Source organism: Odontesthes bonariensis, chromosome 18, assembly GCF_027942865.1.
Source record: "Odontesthes bonariensis isolate fOdoBon6 chromosome 18, fOdoBon6.hap1, whole genome shotgun sequence".
In the NCBI taxonomy this organism is placed as follows: domain Eukaryota; kingdom Metazoa; phylum Chordata; class Actinopteri; order Atheriniformes; family Atherinopsidae; genus Odontesthes; species Odontesthes bonariensis.
Genome location: NC_134523.1, coordinates 33,892,743 through 33,910,485, shown reverse-complemented (window position 1 = coordinate 33,910,485; position 17,743 = coordinate 33,892,743).

Sequence of the window (17,743 nt, the reverse complement as noted above, 5' to 3'; positions counted from 1 at the left end):
ACAACCAAAAAAATAAGACCGAGGGGAAAAAAGAAAATACATAAAAAGTTCCTACCTATTTCGCAGAGAGGTTTAATTAGTAAGTTTTACTGTGTCTATGTACTTATGTACTAATGACCATGTAGACCTGACATCCAGCTGCTTTAAGTGTTGTGTACTTATACTTTCTTCAATTGTAAAAAAGTCTATTATCTGATCCAGCCATTGTAAAAGAGTCGGTCCTGACTGAGATATCCAAGTAGTGAGTATACATTTTTTTTTGCAAAGTAACACAATATTGCAAAAACACATTTCTTTGCGTAAGGAAGCTCATTTCCCATCCCATAATTCAACAAATACAACATAGGGCATAAATCAAAAGTACATTCACACATGTCTTGAATTGCTTTATGAATCTTCTCCCAGAAAGAATAAACAACTTTGCAGTCCCAAAATAGATGCATAAATGTCCCCAGTTCAATTCCACATTTCAATTCAATTCAATTCAAAACTACTTTATTTATCCCAGAGGGAAATTAAATGTTGATGTAGCTCAATTAAATCAAGGAGTTATTATAGATGCTGATGGCTGTGGGCAGGAAAGATTTCCTGTAGCGGTCCGTTTTGCATCCAAACTGAAGAAGCCTTTGACTGAAGAGACTCTGTTTTCCGATAACAGTCTCATGGAGAGGATGTTCAGGGTTGTCCATAATTCTCTTGATTTTATGCAAAATCCTTCTTTGCATTATTGTCTCCAGAGGTTCCACAGTCATCCCCAGAACAGAACCAGCCTTCTTTATCAGGTTGTTGAGTCTTTTTAGGTCCCTGGTTCTGATGCTGCTGCCCCAACAGATAATAATAATAATAATAATAATAAATTTTATTTATAAGGCACTTTACATTTACAATAAAATCTCAAAGTGCTACAGTGGGATAAAAGGCAAATATTAGGTTCAAAAGCAGGGACGGTAAAATGCAAATAAAATACACAAATAAAAGTAGTGAGTCCTTTAAATGCTAAAACTAAATAAATACAGGACAGAGCATTCAAAGGGAGATCATTAAAAACATTGGGTAAAAAGAAAGGTTTTCAGGCCTGTTTTAAAGTGTTCCACAGTCTGTGGAGCCCTCAGATATGGAGGCAGAGTGTTCCACAGCCGAGGGGCAGCGCAGGAAAAGGCCCGGTCTCCCATGGTGCGGGAGCCAGTTCTGGGAGTGTGAAGAAGGTTGGTGTTGGAGGAACGGAGAGAGCGTGAAGGACAGTGAAGGGTGAGAAGGTCTTTTAAGTAAGATGGAGCATTACCATACAGGCAGTGGAAGGTGAGCAGAGAGATTTTGTAAGTGATCCGGGCAGAAACAGGAAGCCAGTGAAGAGATTGGAGAACAGGGGTGATATGTTCATGTTTACACACTCTCATCAGGATCCTGGCAGCACAGTTCTGAACATACTGAAATCTCTGTATGTTCTTGCCAGGAATCCCAACGAGAAGTGCGTTGCAACAGTCAAGTCTGGAGGAGACAAAAGCATGGACGAGCCTCTCTGCATCAGAAAGAGAGAGTAAGGGCCGAAGTTTTGCAATATTTCGGAGGTGAAAGAATGAAATTTTGCAGATATGCTTAATATGGCTTTCAAAGGTGAGCTGTGGATCAAAAATAACACCAAGATTGGTGACCATACTGGAAAGAGAAATGTTCTGGCCAGAGAAGGTAATGTTGAGAATTTTTTGTTGTTGAATTTGATGTAAGGTACCAATTTGAATCATTTCAGTTTTTGAACTGTTAAGATGGAGAAAATTTTGCCGCATCCATGCCTTTATCTCCTCCAGACAAGCTGTAAGTGTGGAGAGAGAGGATAATTGGCAAGGTGAGGGGGCTGGCAATGATGAAGATGGAATGGGTTGGGTCTCAGGTACATTGCTACCTAACTTAAGGTAAAGCTGAGTATCATCAGCATAGCAATGAAAAGAGACCCCATAGCTGCTGATAATGCGCCCAAGTGGGACCATATATAGATTAAAAAGAAGAGGTCCAAGAACTGATCCTTGGGGCACACCACAGGAGACAGGATGGCTCAGTGATCTGGCACGACCAATGGAGACAAATTCGGATCTGTCCATCAGGTATGATCGGAACCAGTCCAGGGCCGTGCCAGTGAGTCCTGCAAGGTGCTGTAGGCGGTGGAGAAGGGTGTGGTGATCTACAGTGTCAAAGGCTGCTGACAAATCAAGAAGGATGAGAAGTGAAGAAAAGCCACGATCAGCAGTCATCAACAGGTCATTTGTGACCCGGACCAAAGCTGTTTCAGTACTATGGGCCGCACGGAAACCAGATTGAAATTTGTCCAGAATTCTATTGTCATGGAGGTGCTCTTGAATGTAAACTGAGACTAATTTCTCCAGAACCTTAGCGAGAAAGGGAAGGTTGGAGATGGGTCTGTAATTTGATAAGTCCTGGGGGTCCAGGGTAGGTTTTTTAAGGAGGGGTTTGATTATGGCAGATTTCAAAGTGGGGGGAATGTGACCAGATTGAAGGGATGTATTTACTATGGTAGTGATGAGGGGACTGAGAGAGGCAATATGGGCCTTAACCAGGGCTGTTGGGAAAGGGTCAAGGGCACATGTAGAGGGTTTCATGGCCCTGACAGTGACCTCAACTTCTTTCACACAGACCTCTGGAAACGAGCAAAAGGGGGGAGAGCTCCTGAGCCGTAAATTGGTAGTAGGGCTAAGTGCTGGGGGGAGAGTGGTGAGGGCTGATCTGATTGTCTGGATCTTATTATGGAAAAAATAAATAAATTTATCACATAGGTCATTAGTAGGGTCAATGATAGAAGCTGTTCGTGGCTGAAGGAGTTGAGTGATGGAGGAAAAGAGTACTTTGGAGTTACCAGGGTTATCTGAGACAACAGATGAATAAAATAGTGATCGGGATTTCTTGAGAGACCTTGCATACATTGTGCAGTGCTCCTGATAAGCTAGTTTGTGAACTAGCAGACCAGAGGCTAAAAAGCGTCTCTCGAGCACTCGACCAGCTGTCTTCATTTTCCTCAGCTCAGGGGTAAACCAGGGGGCTGAGCGTGAAAAGGTAACTGTTCTCTCTCTAACAGGAGCATGATGGTCCAAGATGTTAGCGAGGCTGGTGTTATAAAAGTCAACTGCATTAATGGATACTGGAAGGGAGACAGGAATATGAATATTAAGGTCAGTAGCTAGAAGTTCAGAGTTGATCTTTTTCAGATTTCTAAAAGAAATCTTCCGCTTTGGATTAATGGCACGGTCCAGAAAGGGAAGCTCCAAATAAATAACTTTGTGATCAGAGACTCCCATGTCATAAACAGAGAGATGTTGCACAGTTAAGGAGTTTGTGATGACAACATCCAGAGTGTGTCCACGAGAGTGTGTTGGCAATTTGACATGTTGTTCCAAGTTCAAACAGTCCAGAAGATGAAGGAATTCAGCTGCTTGATGATTGTTGGGAGTATCAACATGGATGTTGAGATCTCCAAGTATGAGTGTGTTGGAATTTGTGGAACAGAACATTGACAGAGTCTCAAACATTTCAGAGAAAAAGGAGGAATGAGGTTTGGGGGGCCTGTAGATGAGGAGCACTGTCATTGAATATGGTGGTTTGGAGCAGAAAGCCAAGCACTCGAAGGAGGACAGCTCAGGCAGAGTCACTGGAGAAAAGTCAAAATGATCTTTAAAAATGATAGCTAAGCCGCCACCACGACCTGAGCTCCGTGTTCTCTGGAGATATTTATGTCCAGGAGGACAAGCCTCATTGAGACTAAAAAAGCTGTTTGGCTGATGCCAGGTCTCTGTAAGGCACATGAGATCCAGATCCTTATCCTGGATGTGCTCTTGGATGAGGCATGCTTTATTGGACAAGGATTGCACATTGAAGAGTTCGATTTTAAGACGAGACTCAGACATGTGTCTTCCAATAGGCCTGAGAAGTTTAAAGTCCACTCCGCGTTTATTATCCGGCGCCCAGAGAGAAGTAGGATCAGCTGTAGTCGCGTGAGGACTACAAGTCCGAAGGGCCGCAGCGCTCTGATGACGTCGACGCCGTGCGCCAGAGCGCCCAGCTGACCAGATGACCGGCACGGATGATCCAGTCCGATGGAGAATAAACTTTCTCCGGGAGCTTCTGTGAACATAGCGAGGTCGTCGTAACAGGCCCAGCCATTTGATGATGGAGATGTCCAGGGGACCGTCAGATTCGTTGCCGTTATTGAGGCTCAACAACTCCGTGGCCGAATAGCTTAGCATCATGCTAGCCGAGGAGGGAGATTCAGCGTCACACAGTGGCACCTTGGATGTTGAAGTATAATGTCCCCCTGAACGGTTAAACCAATAACCAGGAACGCAGCGAGGTTCAAAGACAGCAGAATGTGTATCGCACACAATAAAAACAAAACGCTGTCATTTAGGCGGAGAAGCGGCGGACATATCACGCCAGCGTCCTCTCCCTGTTGCCAAGCAACCTTAAAAAAGCGAAGATGACGCAAGAGGAAATGACGCTCTCAACAACAGACTTGTAGAAGATCTGCAACATCTTGTTGCAAACCTTGAAGGACCTTAGCTTCCTCAAGAAGTACAGTCTGCTCTGTCCTTTCTTGTAGATTGCTTCACTGTTGTGTCTCCAGTCCAGTCTGTTGTCCAGATGAACACCAAGGTATTTATATTCCTCAACCACCTCCACTTCTTCTCCCATGATGGAAACAGGGTTTGATCTGACCCTGTTTCTCCTGAAATCTACAATCATCTCCTTTGTTTTGTTAACATTCAAGATGAGATGATTGTTCCCACACCATGCCACAAAGCGGTCCACCAGCTCTCTGTACTCAGCTTCTTGTCCATCTCTGATACACCCGACAACTGCAGAGTCATCTGAATATTTCTGTAGATGACAGAAGTCTGACTTGTACTGGAAGTCTGAAGTGTACAGAGTGAAAAGGAATGGTGAGAGTACAGTCCCCTGTGGTGCTCCTGTGCTGCTGATCACCTGGTTAGACATACAATTCTTCAGTCTGACAAACTTTGGTCTGTTTGTCAGGTAGTCATTAATCCAGGTGATTGTTGAGGCCTCCACCTGAGTCTTCTGGAGTTTCAGACGAAGCAGATCAGACTGGATTGTGTTAAATGCACTGGATAAATCAAAGAACATGATCCTCACAGTGCTGCCTGCTTTGTCCAGATGACAGTGGGTTTGTTGAAGCAGGTGTATGATAGCGTCTTCAACTCCAACTCCATGGCGATAAACAAACTGCAGGGGGTCCTGATATGTGCTGGTTTGCTTACACAGGTGGGTCAACAGGAGTCTCTCCAGGACCTTCATGATGTGGGATGTCAGGGCAACAGGTCTGTAGTCATTGATGTTTGAAAGGTGAGTTTTCTTTGGTACCGGAGCCAGACAGGATGTCTTCCACAACAGTGGTACCTTCTCTTGGGTCAAGCTAAGGTTGAAAAGGTGTTGCAGAATCCCACAGAGCATCTCTGCACAGGCCTTCAGGATTCGGGGGCTGACACCATCTGGACCTGCAGCCTTATTCCGGTTCAGTCTCTCCAACTGCCTCTTCACCTGACTTCTAGAAACAGAAAAGTGGGAGGGGGAGGCAAAGGGGACAACAGCATCTCCTGATTGGGTTGAAGACAAACTAGTGGAAGCAGAAGAATCCATGACTGAGGTGGAGGTGGAGATGTTACAGGAAAGCTGTGGGTCAGAGGAGGGTGGGATGTCTCTTTGGCTGGGAACAGGAGGGGAGGATGGTGAGCTTGTTCTTGAACTGAACCTGTTGAAGAATGTGTTCAGCTCATTTGCTCTGTCCAGACTTCCATCCATCCGATCCTCCCTCTGCTTGAGGCCTGTGATCTTCTTCATTCCTGACCACACATCTCTGATATTGTTCCTCTGCAGTTTACTCTCAAGCTTCTTTCTATACACCTCCTTGCTCTCTCTGATCTTGACTTTGAGCTGCTTCTGTATACTCCTCAGTAACTCCCTGTCTCGCTCCCTAAAGGCTCTTTTTTTCTTGTTCAATAGTTCCTTTAGCTCACTGGTGATCCAGGGTTTGTTATTAGGGAATCATCTCACTGTTCTGGTGGGGATGGTGTTGTCCACACAGAAGTTTATATAGTCAGTCACACACTCAGTCATGGCATTAATGTCCTCTCCATGTGGCTTACAAAGAGAAATCCAATCGGTTACATCAAAACAATCCTGTAAGGCTTCTTCAGCTTCCTGTGACCACTTTCTAACAGTCCTTTTTGTGACAGGTAGTCTCTGGACAAGGGGTTTATATGCTGAACAGAGAAAAACAAGGTTGTGATCTGATTTACCCAGGGGAGGTCTTGATTTGGAAATGTATGAATCCTTGACATTTGTGTAAAACAAATCCAATGTCTTGTTTTCTCTGGTAGAGCAGCTGACAAACTGTTGAAAAGTTGGCAGTGTAGCAGAGAGTGAGGCATGATTAAAATCACCAGATATTGCCATTGGGGTGTTGTGTCTGTATCTGAGCAACAACGGAACTGATGACATCACATGCAGTGTCGGCAACAGCTGAGGGTGGAATGTAAACAGCCACCAAAACAACACTGGTGAACTCTCTTGGCAAATAATATGGACGAAAACTTACTGCCAATAGTTCAATGTCAGGACTGCAGAGACGACTCTTCACAGTAACATGTCCTGGGTGACACCATCTGTTGTTGACAAGCACTGCCAATCCACCCCCTTTCCTTTTCCTGCTACTCTTTAAATCTCGATCTGCTCGTACAGTCAGGAAGCCCGGCAGAGAGACGCTGGAGTCGGGGATATGATCCTGCAGCCATGTCTCAGTAAAACACATAATGCTACATTCCCGATATTCTTGCTGAGTCCTTGTCAAGGCTAGAAGTTCATCCAACTTGTTAGCTAACGATCTTACATTGCCCATGATGACGGATGGCAGAGATGGTTTGAACTTCTTCTTTCTTTCTCTCCTCTTTGCTCCTGCTCTGCATCCACGACGCCTCCTTTTCAATTCCAGTGGAATTTCTGGCTTCAGTTGTCGAATTATTTCTGCTTTTCCAATGTTAATCAGCTGCTCCCTGTTGTAAACCACCCTGTTGCTATGGTTATGCATCATAACAAAAGAGCAAAATATACAAAAGTATTGGGAAAAATCAATCCAGCTGCACAGCATCCAAGGCAGGAAGGAACAGTTGTCCAAAAAAATGCAATTTCTTCCACGAAAAAACAGGAATGAAATTTAGAAAAAAGAAGAAAAAAAAAAAAAAAAATCTCAATATGAGGTACAGAGCTACTCCAACAAGCTGCCACCCTCAGCGGCGCATTCTAGAATCTATTTCTTGCACAAGGGAGAATTTACTCCATCAAACTTGTTGAGCTTAACTGGGGTTATGTAGTATTTATAAATAAATTTATAATTACTTTCTTTAACTTTAATATTTGTGGCCACAGGAGAAGTAAAGTCTGTACACAACATTAACCAATCTTTTTCACTGAAATTCTTTTTTAGTTCTAGTTCCCAAACTGATTTCAAGGACAGAAAAGAGTTCTGTGATCTTTCGACTAACATTTTGTAAAAAAGAGATATCTTCCCCTTAACAGAGGAGGCCGAGGATATAAACTGTTCCGGCTTTGTGGGGCAGAGTCTAAGTTGTCCCTTTTCCTGCAAATTAACCATGATGTGGCGGACTTGCAAGTACTTAAAAAAATCTGATCTAGGAATTTGATATTCTCTAGAGATGTCAGCAAATGATTTCACAGACTCAGAACCCTCGTCAAACATGTCGGAGAAAGTCTTCAAACCGTTAAAGGCGGGGTAGGATATCTTTTTCTGGAACATTTTTTTACATATTGCTTCAAATACTCTTCACACCCCCATTGCAACCAATTAATTAAAAGTTTTGACACAAATATGAAATTTTTTAGTGGCCTCTAGAACGTATAATCTAGGAAAAACAGTATCCAATCATTGTGAACGGACCGTTCACAATGATTGGATTCTGATGCCGTCTATCAAACTGCAATCTGCTCCTCCCTCTCCCTCCCCCAACCCCCTCCACCTCCCCCTCCCCCTCCTTCCCCCTGTGCGCGTACCCTGCTCCGTGAACGAATTACGCGTCCAGAAGCTTGGCAGGAAGCTAAACTAGAGCCAGCTTGGCTAGCACCTAGCATTATTAAACGTATAGTTAGCATATACTAAATACTAAATACGGCAACGATCGATGCTTGCTGTGAGAACAGCGCTCGTGCACCGTCGTGCTCGTGCGCGTTCATGTACTCTAGAGGCGTGCCTTCTGGGGGAAAGTGAAGAAAAGGGTTGGGACTTTTTACCTGTGTATTTTCAAAATGCAGCTTCGCTGGACTCAAAATCCAGGATCTCCTACCCTACCTTTAAGTGTCCAGTTTCAAAAATTAGTTTGTGAAAGAGCCGAAAAATCTAGGTTAAATGCAATAGGAGAGTTTACACTTATAAAACTGTCTTTGTCTAAGAACCTGTTACAGTCCTGCCATGCTTTCAGAGTGGCATGTAGTGGAGGCATCCCCTCTACAGTTGTCGGGGGACGTAATGCCTTAATATAAAGTGTAGATATAATCTCCAATGGATAGCATGTTAACGACTCAAGTGACACCCAAAGAGCGCTAGTTTCAAATTTCCAACTTAAAATATTTCTAACCTGGCAGGCCCAGTAATACCACTGAAAGTTAGGGAGTCCTAACCCCCCTTTAACATAGGATTTAAATAACGTAGCTAGCTTAATCCTGGGTGTTTTGTTGTTCCATATGAACTTTGTTAAAGATTTATTAATTAGCTTAAAAAAGGAACATAACATGGCAACATAGTAAAAACATAAATAAACTTAGGGAGTATACTCATTTTGACAACATTAATTTTACCAATGAGAGAGAGTGGGAGAGTAGACCAAGTCTGCAGCTTCTTTTGACAAACCTCCAACAAAGAGTTGTAATTTCCCGTAAATAGATTTTCTGAAGAAGGTGTTACTTGTATTCCAAGATATTTGAAACCATGTATTGACCAAGAAAAAGGGCATTCTTTTTTAATGTCATCGTCCATCATAATATTAAGTGGGCAAGCAATTGTTTTTTGTAAATTTACCTTATAACCTGAAACTTTAGAGAAAGTTTGAATATCCGCTAAAACATGAGGCAATGATGACAGTGGGTCAGTAACAAACAATAATGTGTCGTCGGCATAAAGTGAAATTGTATGACGATGTGTGTGTGCAGTAACTCCTTTTATCAGAGAATTCGTTCTAATCATCTCAGCAAATGGTTCCAGTGCCATAACAAATAGTAATGGAGAAAGAGGGTAGCCTTGCCTGGTACCTCTTCCTAGTTGCAGAGGAGCTGACTCCACATTATTAGTATAAACAGTGGCGTTTGGGGAGTTATATATTGATTTAATCCATTCAATGAAGTTCTGACCTAGCTTAAATTTTTCTAATACTAAAAAAAGGAAATCAAATTCTAAACGGTCAAATGCCTTCTCGGCGTCAAGGGATACTAATAGGGAGGGCGTTTTTTATTTATTTAGAAGATGTATAATGTTGAATAGCCGTCTGGTATTGTCAGATGAGTGACGCCCTTTGATTCAATTCAATTCAATTCATTTTTATTTATATAGCGCCAAACACAACAAATGTCATCTCAAGGCACTTAGATAGTAAGTCCAATTCAAGCCAATTGGAATTCAATTAATTCAATTCAATTCAATTTTGATGAATCCAGTTTGATCTAATTTGATTAGCTTGGGTAAAACTGATTCTAGTCTTTTAGACAAAAGTTTTGTAATAATTTTATAGTCACAATTAAGCAAACTTATAGGCCTATATGAGGAACAACTGTGGGGATCTTTATCTTCCTTTAATATCACAGAAATTCTGGTTGTTTTCATAGAAGCAGGAAGAACGTTATGAGTATAAAAACTGTTAACCATTAACTCTTTCGGTGCCACTGACGTCTAAAGACGTCAATTTTAAAAAAAACGTTGACTGCCAAAGACGTCTATAGACGTCAATTGCGTTTTTTAACGGAGCGGGCTGGGGGACAATCTAGCGGAGTTCGTCACTAAATCTTAGGCTTGTAAACACTAAACAGAGAATATACTGGCAAAATTACCCGCAAGGTGGCAGCAGTGCCACTTTGCACAAAAAAAAGCTCGTTTTCTCCGTTTTTTTGGTCAAACAGCTGTTTTTGGTGAAACCAACCTATGTTCTACTGTCTATTACTAAAGGACTGAAAATGGTAGAAACAAACTTTTTTTTCCTGATGAAAGAAGAGAGTCTACTCTTTCGTTTGGTAATTTCGGTGTGTACATAGTCATAAGACACACTTTTCTGTGGGTCTTTGAAAATCAGTCAAAATACTGTAAAACACTTGGCAGTATGGCTCTCTCTGCACTGAAAATGGCTGGCAGCCAATGAGTTAACATAAAGACAGGTTTGAGTTGTAGCCAAAACATTTTGTAGAATTCTCCAGAAAAACCTTCTGGGCCAGGAGATTTGTTTGCTGGCAGTGATTTTATAGTAGCAAGTACCTCCTCCTCAGAGAAAGCATCCTTTATAATTTGTTGGTCTGATACGGTGGCCTGGGGGAGATTTAAATGTTCCAAAAATGTTTTTACCTCAGATGCTGACACGTTTTCGGATTTATATAAGTTACTATAAAAATTAACAAATTGTTTATTTATTTCTAAAGGGTCATATACTAAGTCATTCTCAGTTTTGATAGCCATTATAGATAGTTCTTCTAGCCTGTTCCTTTTTCAAGTAGTGTGCTAGGAATTTACCTGGCTTGTTTCCAAATTTATGAATGTTTCGTTTCAAAAACATGCTTCTTTGTTTAATGTAATTAGATTGGTCTAAATTAAAATTGCCTCTTGCTTTAAGTAAGTTTTTCCAGTTTTCTTCAGATTGAGTTTGCTTATGTAGTGCCTCTCTATATAGCAGCTCTTCCTTCAAATTATTTGTAATTGACTTTCTTTGCTTATTTTTATATGAGGAATATGATATTATATGTCCTCTCAAAGTTGCTTTTGCTGCATCCCAGAGTATATGAGGAGCTATGTCAGATAGGCCTACATTGTGCATAATAAAGTCTTCAATCCACTCATTTTCTTACAAAACATTCTATCTCCCAAAGCATGATCCGATATGGAGATTTCATGTATTTCACAAGAGGAAATCAGATTCAGACAGTTTTTTGGGAGAAAGAAATAATCTAACCGAGAGTACGTTTTATGTCTGTTAGAAAAAAAAGTATAGTCCCTTTTTGTGGGATTTTTAACTCTCCATACATCTACTAAACCTGTTTCATGTCCCAAAGCATTCAATATTTTTGCAGATTTAGAGTTAGACCCACCGGAATGAGAGGATTTATCTAAGCATGAAAGAGTTAGGTTGTAGTCCCCCCCTATTAGTCCCAATGTTGTGCAATGAGAGTTAAAAAGTGAGATCATATCAGAAATAAATGAAGGCGTGTCTTTATTAGGAGCATATATATTAAGCAATGTTAATTCTTTATCTCCTATTTTCCCTTTAACCAGAATATATCTTCCCTCTGTATCTGAAATCTGTTCCATGAGTTCAAAGGGTGTGTGTTTATGAACTAGGATAGCCACTCCTCTACTATTTGTTTTGAAAGATGAAAAAAATATTTGTCCAACCCAGTCTTTTTGCAGTTTAAGATGTTCTTCTGGTGTAAGATGGGTTTCTTACAGTAGAGCTATTTCCACCTTTTCTTTTTTAAGTGCTGTGAGTATTTTGGTTCTTTTAATAGGATGTCCTATACCTTTAACGTTCCATGTAACTACTTTTAATGGTATCATGATAACTTTTTATGGAAAAACCTTAAGAAAATACTCTGAAAAACCTTCAGGCTGTGATAGGCAGGATTAATAAAAACAAGTAAGGAAACAAATAAACATTCAACACAAAAACACACACTTTCATACACATTTAGATCTACAAAGTTCCATCTGCACCACCAGCTAATTTGGTGGCATCTTGTGGTGAGAGTTGTTAGTTCAGAATTTAGGGTACCTGTAACCACGTTTGTGCACATACCCCAAAAAAACAGCTTGAGAGCCCCCCCCTCCCCCTAAATTGTCCAAAATTAAACAGATCCTTTCCAGTCATGTCCAAAATGAACTTATATTTAGCTGCAAAATAATCTCAATCAGACCGAGCCATACTTTCACTTGTTCCACGGAGCCTACCGTAACCAATGTCCAAGCAGTGCGCATCTTCATATCAGGGGGTTCATTCGGCCAGCATAATCCTTTTTTCCTTGCGAGTTCATTTATAAAGTCCTTTTTCTTCTAATGCTTGAATCGCCGCCCCTGGGGTTGGGAAAGTCGTAGTGGACTCGTCCTCGTTGAAAATCTTTAGTTTGGCAGGCGCCACAATGTGCGATTTGATCCCCTGGGCCTTTAATTGTGTCCTGATTGGTTTGTACATCGCTCTCTGCTTCCTCACCTTGAGCGTGAAATCATGATTGAAGTAAATCCTTGTATCTTTGAGCATCACCTCCCTCTTTCCCCATGCAGCATGCAGCACACGCATTTTCATGTTGTTGTTAAGGAAGGCAATGATAATCGGACGGACAAAGTTTTCTCGCTCTTGATAAGTGCGATGTGCACAAATTATGTTCAGTTCATCAAGCACTCCGAGTTCTTTAATCAGCTGCGTGAGAAATCCCACCATGTCCTTCCCCTCACTTCCTTCAGCGACATTGTAGATGCACATGTTATTTTGTCTCGACTTATTTTCCAAGTAGTCAGTTTGCTCAACAAGTTCATCAATTCGAGACTTCATCCATTCCATAGTTTGTTGATTATTGGCTCCAGCATCATCCAAATCGCTCACCCGACTTTCCAAGTGATCCGAGCGCGTTGTTGTCGCTTCAAGCTTTTCGTTCAGATCAGCCGTTTGTTGCATAATCTTCTTAATGTCGCGTTCAGTCTCCCGATGAAAATCTTTCAATTCCGTTTTCAACACTTGAAACTCTTGGCATAAGGACTCTTTCAAATCAGCAAAAAGTTTGTGCATTTCGCCCTGTGCGGCCATGCTGCGGCTTTCGTCTGCCCCCGTTTGTTTGTTTGCAGATTTCTTCTTCTTTGGTTGGAGTTCGTGGAAATCTTTATCTATCCCGGAGCGGAGATTCATTACTTAGTTATCTCACTCATTCATTTTCTTTACAGCATGATTTTAAACGAGATTTAAGTCTTATTAACAGGGGCGGTAGCGCGGGCTTATTCCAACTGCTGCCATGTGTGGAGGAATAAAATCTTTCTCAAGTCAAATAAATGAACAAAGTCCGTTATGTGCCCTGGTGGTTGATTTAATCGAAACACATGCTCATACAGAACATGGAGAGCTCTCCCGTTGCGGCGCGTCACACAAGCTTTTATACAGTGGTACAAACAAGTTACACAGAAAGGAGTTATTTCCTGTCTGGCGCGCCAGGCGCGATCTCGTGAGGTGCATGACGTAGCTTAACGTAAATCAACAGGATCTTCTCACAGTAAGGCCTGCGCATCCCACGCATGAAACTTACAGATAAGGACACAGATGTTCGTAGGTTGCAAGTTGCAGGGCAGATTATACTATTAATATCATGTTTTTGCAAAGCAGAGACAATCATGTTGTTGAAAACAAAGACAAAGTGCAATTAAAGTTCAGTCTGGTACAACACACATCACATGAATATAAGATTGCCTGCAACATGGGTATATAAGACTACCTGTAACATAAGTATATAAAGTATATAAATTCTTTCACACATGTCACTGGAATCTCTCATGACTCGTGTTACTTCTAAACTAAACAAAGTTGATGCTAATCGCCCGGTTTGTTGTCCTTTTTCTCCAAATGAGAATCGATAAGGGAACCGACAAAGAACCGAATCGTTAAGCAGAATCGAAAATGGAATTGGAATCGTAAAAATCTTATTCTATTCCCATCCCTAATCCCAACAGACAGAATGATGATGTTTGGATGGAGTTGTTTTAAATTAGGCTTTAGATCTTCAACCACAAATCGGAAACATTTTGAAAGGTATAAAGAATGCTAATAGTTTGGTCAGTTTCTTTCATTTGTTAATCCACTTTTGCATTTCAGTCTTGCACACATTCCCAAAAAAGCTTTTATCTCTTTGAAGTGTTACCATTCCATCCCACGACATTTAAAAGGCTTTCTGGGATTGAAGGAACAATGGGATGAAGTATCATTTTGTCCCAGTCTTACTGCAGTCCGGTCCCCCCCCTTCCTCAGCCATGCCCGTGTAATGTGTGCAGAATGTGGCTTGGTCTGGACTTGTTGAAAATGCACAGACGTCCCTGGAACAGATGTGGTCGTGAAGGCAGCACATGTTGCTGTAAAATCTCAGTGAACTTTTCTGCATTAATGCTGCCATCACAGAAGTGGAAAAGAGCTTTGCTGAGGGCCCTGATCCAAACCCATACCATCCCAGAGCCTGGCTGCAGAGCCTGGATGCTCTTTTTTTGATTTTGGTCTGGAGCAAAAGCTCAAAAAGATCTTGAAAAGTGATTGGTCTGACCACAATAGGCGTTTCCAATGTGTGATGCTCCATCCCAAATCTGGGAGGCATCTGGGAAAGAGTTGACTCTGCCTCTTGACGAGATTCACACAAATCCTTTTTTTTTTTTTTTTGCAGTAAAGTTTTAAGTGGCATTTGTGGGTCTAATCCTTTATTATAGTGCTTGACAAATATTTCCAACTGTAATCCCTTGCCCGTGTAGTTATATCCTAATAATTAATGAGGGTTTTTGATGCAGTTTGAGGGATCAGAGATCACGGGTACCAGGCTTAGGCTTGCGCACTTGCTCTTTGCTCACAGTAATTCCTCCAGATTCCTTGAATGCTTTAATTTGAGATCATTCAAGGAATCAGTGTGCTGATTGAGCACAAAAATGAGTTTTTAAACAGTTGGATTATTTTTTTTTCAAAGATTGGAGGCCGTTTGTGCACCTCAAAGAGTCAGCCTTGCTGGGGCACTGCTTTCATAGCAAATCGTAATTACAATCAGTAATTTGATATCACCTAATGAAATCATATCATTGCTCTTTTTTGATCTTATTACTTGTCCGAAATTTTCCCCATTCTAACCTTTTGGAATGTGTTGCAGGCTTGAAATGTAAACATTTGGACACGTCTGAACAAATTCAATGAAGCTGATGAAAGAAAATATGAAATATCTTTGCTGTGTGCTGTAAATAAAAGTTAAAGTTAAATTAATTTAATTGAAAAATACTTTTTCAATCCCAAAATAGGAAATTATTTGACCAATTAAAGAATCCTTAACAATTAGTCATCATTGGTCTCATTGTGTGGAATAATTGCGGCGGCATTCATGGCATCCTGTAACTTCCTTTCTTGCAGCAGACCTGAAGAAGCCAATCATTGTTAGGGAGAATGCATGCCGTGTTGCCCATTATGCTGAGCAGCTTTCTTCTGAACACAATCAGCTTCAGGGACTCCAGAGCAGTCCCCAGCACAGAGCCAGCCTTCTTTATCAGTTTGTTCATTTTATGTAGGTCTCTGTATCTGGTGTTGCTACTCCAACAGAAGATTGTACTCCACTGCAGACTTAAAGAAGATACAGCACATCTTGGAGCTGACACTGAAGGACCTAGGTTCCTCAAAACGTAGACAGCTTTATTATGTATTAAAGCCACCACCTCAAGAGCTTCTCCCAGCATGAAAATAGTATTTGGTCCTTTCCTGCACCTCGTAAAATCCACAATCATCTCTTGTTTTGTTCAAAACGTGGCGATTGTTCCCACACCGTGCCACAAAGTGATTAATTTGTTCCATGTACTCAGCCTCTTGTCCATCACTGATGGACCCAAAACCTGCAGTCATCTGAATATATCAGGAGATGACGGGGCTCCCAAGTTATGCTGGAAGCCTTTTTTAATTTTTTAATTTTTTTATTTTTATTGACATTCAGAAACAGGGAAGCCTTCTTAAAGACACAACTTCTCAGTCTCACAATCTGGTCTCTTTGTTATGTTGTCAATAACCCAGTTGGCTTGAACCTGCTCACAACATTGCTGCCTGAAAAGCCCAGAAAAAAAATCAAAGAACACAATCTCAACAGTACTGCTTGTTTTATGGGCGTGGGCTTACTAAAGCTACTAAATGATAGCATAGGTAAATGTAAAAACTTAATTTTTTTTGTCCCTTCTTTTTCTAAAATTGACCTCTTGTTTCTGTGAAAGGAACAGTTCTCTAAAATTCTAGAAGACCTCAGTCACCATCATTTATTTCCAATTTTTTTTGATTTTGAGAAACAGGAAAAAGAAACGTCCACACAATTCTTAATTACTGCAAAGCAATATTTTTGTTAATTGACAATTAATTTACCTAATTTAACATTTACTGTACACAGAGCTCTCATTGGGCCTCATGCAACAACCGTCCGTACGCACAGATTTGTTCTTAAGTCGTCCGTACGAGTGATTTAAGAGAATTTGCACATTCACCAATCTTTTCATATTTTACGTTTTCTTTCAGGTACGAACAGAATTTACGAGTGATCCAGAGCTGTCGTAGGAGTTTCCTAAAATAGTCCGCTGTTATTCCAATTAAGTTTGCTTGACTAATGTATTGTATATTTAATTACTTTGAAGCAATGGGCTGCATGGTGGTGTGGTGGTTAGCACCATCACCTCACAGCAGGAAGGTTCCAGGTTCAACTCCCGGCTGGGGCCTTTCTGTGTGGAGTTTGCATGTTCTCCCTGTGTATGCGTGCGTTCTCTCCAGGTACTCTGGCTTCCTCCCACTGTCCCAAAACATGCATGACACAATTGGTGTCTCTAAAATTGTCCTTAGGACACAGGAGTGTGAGCATGTATGGTTGTTTGTCTGGTTTGTCTCTGTGTGGCCCTGTGATGGACTGGTGGCCTGTCCAGGGAGTACCTTGCCCATTGACCACTGGGATAGGCTCCAGCCCCCCCCATGACCTGACCAACGGATTCAGCAAGTATAGAAAATGGATGGATGGAAAACATAAATAAATATATACATTATGCTGACATTATTGTGTTTGACTTAAATTATGCACTAATTGAAGGTTAATTAGACTCTGTATATAACAAGGTCAATGGGAAGTATAACCAGCGGCTGACTTTTTACTTTTGGATGCCATTCAAATGAATGGCTCCTGATCAGGCCACTGCAGAGCTTGATAACAATTGGATCATTTGAATCAGGTGTGCTGGAGGAGGGAAACATCGAAAACATGCAGGGCAGTGGGTCCCAAGGACCGGAATTGAGAAACACTGCCTTAGTGCATGTGTGCTCCGAGACCGTGTAGACAGATAAATGGCTGACATCACGATTAAGATTGCCAAGCACTGTGCTGCTGCAAATATGCAGCTTGCTAGAGCCACAACTCCAGAGAAAAGCACGCCGATCAAAACCAATTCCACCACACGTCCAGGTCCTCACCACTCATGGATTTTTGGCCACAGGAACCTTTCAGAGCGAGATTGGAGACAGATCGGGGGTGTCTCAGTCCTCTGTGAGTCGTGCTGTCCCCTTGGTCATCAAAGCTCTCATCAGTTTATCACCCATGGTACATCAGATTCCCATACACCGCTGTCAAACAAGTACAGATTAAGAGGGACTTTCATCCCGTGGCTGGACTGCCAATCATAATTGGAGCACTAGACTGCACACATATATGCATCAAAGCACCCGTGCTG